Source organism: Echinops telfairi, unplaced genomic scaffold (genome assembly GCF_000313985.2).
Source record: "Echinops telfairi isolate 266 unplaced genomic scaffold, ASM31398v2 ScPeMD7_2010;HRSCAF=2546, whole genome shotgun sequence".
In the NCBI taxonomy this organism is placed as follows: Eukaryota; Metazoa; Chordata; class Mammalia; order Afrosoricida; family Tenrecidae; genus Echinops; species Echinops telfairi.
In genome coordinates this window covers 17,088,122-17,094,444 of record NW_022105908.1, presented here as the reverse complement: position 1 = coordinate 17,094,444, position 6,323 = coordinate 17,088,122, and the positions used below count along the sequence as shown (strand labels likewise).

General features: G+C 39.0%; 1 pseudogene; it reads right to left on the bottom strand.

Annotated features, from left to right (window-relative positions):
• Positions 1-4,720: 4,720 nt before the first annotated feature.
• Positions 4,721-6,323, bottom strand: part of LOC101646091 — a 16,833-nt pseudogene continuing 15,230 nt past the window's right edge.

Sequence of the window (6,323 nt, the reverse complement as noted above, 5' to 3'; positions counted from 1 at the left end):
TATTTCCCCTTCTTCCTACTTCCTCTGGCAACAAGAGCAAAAACCTGCCAAGCATGACTTTGTTGGATATAGGCTCATTGAGGTTTGATTTCAGTCTTACACAGGCTGCCCCAGGAGTAGAGATAAATCTCCTTTCCAAGTCTCTCCTGGTATTTTTAGAGCCCACTAGCCTCCTTTTCTCTTGTCTGTTCACACCTAACCCCAGTGTGCTTCCTGGTGGCTAGCTGTCCCCTTCCTAGTACAGTCAGATCATTCCTTCTAGCTTGTTCTCTGAGGGGTGGGGCGAGCAGCTGTCTAACGTGTGCACACAGAACGGTGACAGTGCCTGGTGTTCCATTCTCACTGCCACCAAGTCCATTAGTCACTACAGGGCAGGGCAGGGCTGCTGGTGAGTTTCAGAGACTGTCAATCATCACAGGAGCAGAAAGCCTCGTCTTTCTTTTGCAGAGCGGCTGATGGTTTCAAACTGCTGACCTTGCAGTTAGCAAGCCCAGTGTGTAACCCACTGCACCCCCAAGGCTCCTGGTATGCAACATGGACTCAGAGCCAACCCTTAAAAAAACAAACAAACATAAGACCAGTGATGAACACATGGAAATGGGGAGACAAGAATCCCTGTCATTTCCCTCTGTTTTCCTCTCTCAGGCCAGATGTGGACTGATTGTTGGTAGTATCATCTGACTCCAGTGGGTTTGCTCTAAATAAAGGTAGCTGCTGACTCCTGAAAAAGCAAACAAACAAACAAAAACAAATTCAAAATGGATTAAGGGCCTAATTATCCAAACTAAAACCACAGAATTCTTAGAACAATTCTTAGAGGCAATACTGTCAAGCTTGGCTTTCAATAATGCATTAGCTAATATAATAATAAGGGCAAAACCAGCAAAAGACTAAATAGATCAATGTGACGCTATAAAAATTAAAAACTTTTGTTCATCAAAAAACTTTACCAAAAAAGATGAAAAGACAATTTATCCACTGGATTTGTCTTTGGAAACCATAAATTTGACAAGGATATTCTAAAGCAAAATACACTTCAAAAACCTGACAGAGAAACCAATAACTTAATTGTAAAATGGACAAAGAACTTGAATAGATATTTCGCCAAAGCAGACATCCACATGGTCACCAAACACAAGAAAACATGTGCAGCATTTTTAGCCATCAGAGATGCAAATCAAAACCACAAAGAGATACCACTTGACTCCTGCTGTGATGGCCAAGATTTAAAAACTGCAATTATCCCCCCTTCCCCCCAACACTAGAAATAACAAATATTGGTAAGAATGTAAGGCACTGGAACCTTTATCCATTGCTGGTATGCAAAATGGTACCATCATAGTGGGAAAGAATTTGGTGCCTCAAAAATTAAACATGAAACTACCGTGTGACTGAACAATCATACTCCAAAGACTTAAAAACAGAAACTCAGAGATTTATATGCCAATGTCCACTGCAACACCATTTGTAAAGGCCCAAAAGTGGAGACAACCTAAATGTCCATCAAGAGCTGAATGGATAAACAAAATGTGATATCTACAAACAATGGAATACTACGCAGTAGGTAGGAGATATGAAATCTTGATTCATGCCACAAAATGCATGGGTTTTGAAAACCTTGCAATGATTGAAATAAGCCATTCACAAAAGGATCTTGTATTCTTTTACATAAGAGGACATGAAAAGGTAAATATATAGAGACCAAAGTTTATTAGTGGTTACCAGGAATGGGAGGTGGGATGGGGAGGAAGTGGGGTTGCAAAAGTGAAAAATTGTAATAATTAAGGATCAGGTTGTAAGCCAACCATTACAATTGTTGTCTATAAGTTATTCGCCTGTAAAAGGTTGAATTGACTGAAGTGTGATAGGTATATTCACAACCACAAGAAGAGGAGCTGTATACAACCAACTGCCTCATGGGATTTGGCTTCTTGGTTTAGTGATTTCATGGAGCCTTCCAGATAATTGCCTAAGAATGTATTTTATACTTCTGTTCTACCTCCTAGTTCATTGAGTAGTGTACAGCTCTTACAAGTGACCATCAATGTGCCATTGATTTCTATTTGCCTGCAGCAACCAAGAAAAAAACACAGCCAGGAATAGGGAAAGGCTATAGAATGTGTGACTAATTGCCTCTACAGACAACTGCCTCCTTTGCCATGAGGTTAGAATAACTGGGTGGTGCCTAACTATCATTACTGAATATTTTGATCAAAGATTCCATAGATCAATGTTATCTAAAGGGGAAAATACAGAACATAATTTCAAATTATCATGGATTCTAGCATCTCTGAAGTCATGGAGGAGGATAGATGAATGCCTGAAATTATTGCCCTGAAATAATCTTTAAACTTTTAATGAAAAATATCCTCTGAACTCATCTTAAAATTGAATACTTGTAGAGCCTAACAGATGAAGGATAAAGGTCGGTCTTGAGAATTACACTCCTTTAAAAATACACTGAAGCCAACAGGATAAAGGCATTTATAGGAATCTTAGGGGCAATGAATTTATGTTAATGAGTGAAGAAACTCAGAAAAGGTGGGTGAGAATGGCAACAAATTCGAAGAACCCAACCAATGTCACTAAATAATTGTACATGTAAAACTATTGAGTTGGTATATGTTTTGTTGTGTGTATTTTCAACAACAATACATAAATCAAATTTAGAGGAGAAATGATTAGGGAGTCTCAAACTCTAGTGCCATGGGGCCAATTAGGTAATGTAACTTAATGTTAAGATTGACTGACCACCTTTGCCTCATTTTATTTTGCTGTCTTATTTTAAAATAAATACAGAAGTACTCTGGTTTGCCATGCAAGTGAGAGCAAGATTTGTCATGCAAGACACACGGGGAAGATCTCAAGGTACTCATGTAAGACCAGAGAATTAAGCTTAGCAATCAGCAAGTTAGAGTCCAAATCTTTAGATTTGAGATGTTTACTTTTAAAGCATGTTTTCAGGAGGAAGGCTTGAACTATGGCTTGGAACGCGTGGATGTTTTCCATAGCTCAGTTTGGAAGCTGGCAGTGGCAGGCAGGATCTGTATCTCATTCCTTTTCCCTGGCTGTCTTTAGAGCGAGTTGGAGATTAAAGAGAGACCTTTTTACCTCTGCTTTCTCTCAGTGAATGAGCAGAAACCTAGCATTTGTATGTGATTTCTTCACCTTAACTTTACAAGGTAAGGGTGATGCCACACGTACCAAGATGGTATGTATTATTGCTCTCTCCAAGTCCAAAACTAGTTAAATGCTGCAACTTTTCTTCTAGGTTAGAAATGAAGGGGGTTATTTATGATATGTTTATGTCTCAAAGCCAATTAGGGGGATTGTTGAATGACATATTTATGCCTCAAGGCCAATTTACAGAGATATGTTTAACATCATGCTTGTCACAGTATGCAGGTCCACAATCCAACTTTAAAAAGTTATGACATAATTCTCATAGGCCCATTATCTATTTCTAAAGTTAGAATGATCATCTAAGGACTTTCAGTTTCAAATGATTTACAGGCAATGGTTAGAGAGCATCATAGAAGTGTACATGTTTTTATTTCTATGTTCAGAAGTTCTTCATTTCTAACTTCACACTTTAAATGACTCATACATATGGAGTTTGACAGCATTGTTTAAAAAACACACACCAAACAGTGTTGAAAGCATTATAAAAACAGATATGGTGATTTGCAGGCTCACAGAAAACATACATAGCACATTTTAATACAAGAATAGCTCTGATTTTACAAGATAAGCTGGAAATCTGAATTTTATTTGGAACTTTCCTTATTTTTTTAATGTTGATATGAATTATTTTGAGCAATTTTATTGCATATAAGTCACATATCATACAATCCAATAGTTTGATCACATCAAGAAGAGTTGTACAATCACCATCACAATCAGTTGTAGAACATTATCTTCATTCTTGTCCTCATTGTTATTAGCTCCTCATTTCCCCCCAGCCTCCTCTGTCATATCCCCAAGAGGTCATTAATCCAGTTATTGTCTCTATTGATCTACCTACCCTGGATTTCATATACAGGAAAACATTCACAAACAAACAAAAGTTAAAACGAATAAAAATAACAAAGTAAAACAGATAAAGGCCTCAATATTGTCCTGGAAGTCTTAGTCAGAACTACAAAGCAAGCAAGGAATGAACAAAATACTGATTGAAATGTTTCAACAAAATGATACAGAACAAGAAGCACTCATTAGTCTATGCCAAGAAATTTGGAACGACAGCTGCCTGGCCAACCAACTGGGAGAGATCCGTATTTGAACTCATTACAAAGAAAGGTGACTCAACAGAATGTCAAAATTATCAAACAATATCATAATATAACATACAAGTAAAGTGTGGCTGAGCATAATTCAATAGCGAACGATTTCAGCGGTACATCACCAGAGAGCTGCCATCAGTGCCAGCCAGATTCAGAAGAGGTCATGGATGGGTGTTGACTGAGAGCAGAGGAAACCAGAAAGATGTTTCTCTACATTTTACTGACTACACAAAAGCATGAAACTATGTAGATCACAATCAACCATAAATAACATTGCAATGAATTAAAATTGAATACTTAAATGTACTCATGGAATTTGTACAAACACTAAGACAGTCATTTGAATCGACTGGAGGAAAGATGTATGTCAGGGTTGCTGTATCCGTTTACCATCAGCGTTAAGTCTGTAAGCTGAGCAAATAATTCATGGGGCTGGGCTATATGGAGAACACGGCATCAAGACTGGAGGAAGGTTCTTTAGCAATCTGTAATATGTCAATGGCACAGCCTTGTTGCTGAACGCCTAGGAGACTTGAAGTACTTGCTGATAAGACCAAAGACAAAAATGGTCACAACTGGATCAAAAGACATCGTCATGATAAATGGAGAAAATATTGCAATTGTCAACAGTTTCATTTGATCAGCACCCTGGTGGTGTAGTGCTTATGCACTGCAATGGCAAGGCAGCCGTTGGAAACCACCAGCCTACTCTGCAGGAGAAAGATGAGGCTTTGTACTCCTGTAAAGACTTATCATTTCAGAAACTCACAGGGGCAGTTCTACTCTGTCCTATAGGATCGCTATGGTTCACCATCAACTCGATGGCAGTGAGTTGTTGTTTGTTTGTGGTTGTTTGTTTTGAGTTCATTTTACTTAGTTCCACAATCAATGCTCTTGGAAGAAGCAGCCAAGAAAGAAACTGTGCTATACTGGGCAAATCTGCGGCACAAGACCTCTTTAAAGTGTTAAAGAGCAAAGAGGTCATTTTGAGGACTAAGGTTCACTTAACTATGGTAGTCTCGATTGCCCCGTATGCAAGCGAAAGATGGACAACCAATCAAGGAGACCACAGAATAATTGATGCATTTGAATTATGGTGTTGGTGAAGACTATTGAAAGTACCGTGAACTGCCAGAATAACAAACAGACCTGTCTTGGAGCAAGTGTAGCCAGAATGCTCCTTAGAAGGGAGAATGAAGAGACTCCTCCATCCTGTGTGCTATGGATATGTTATCAAGAGAGACAGGTAAAAAACAAAACCCCCATCAGGTTGGTAAGTTAGAGGCTCATCAAAAAAGAGGAAGACTTACAAAGAGACTGATTGACACTGAGGCTGCAACAAAGGGCTCAAATGTAACAATTGTGAGGAGGGACCAGGACTGGGTAGTGTTTCATTCTGTGACCCTTAGCGTTGTTAGGAATCAGAGCTAACTTAATGACACCAAACAGCAATAGCCCATGCCTATTATTTTAATATATAAACACTTGAATCAAAACACTCTTTTTAATTTTAATCATTGTATTGGGGACTCATACAATTCTTATCACAATCCATCCATACACGAATTGTGTAAAGTGCATTTGTACATTCATTGCCCTCATCATTCTCAAAACATTTGCTCTCCACTTAAGCACTTGGCATCAGCTCCTCATTTTTACCTCCTCCCTCCCTGCTCCCTGTTTCCAGTTTCCTATCTGTACCAGTGTACATCCTCTGGTCTAGCCAGATTTGTAAAGTAGAATTGGGATCATGATAGTGGGGAAGCATTTAGGAACTAGAGGAAAGTTGTATGTTTCATCATTGCCACACTGCACCCTGACTGGCTCGTCTCCTCCCCACGACTCTTCTGTAAGGAGATGTCCAGGTGCCTACAGATGAGTTTTGGGTCCCCAGTCTGCACTCCACTTCATTCACAATGATATGTTTTTTTTTGTTTTTTGATGTCTGATACCTGATCCCATTGATACCTCATGATCACATGGGTTGGTATGTTTCTTCCATGTGGGCTTTGTTGTTTCTCAGCTAGATGGCCTCTTGCT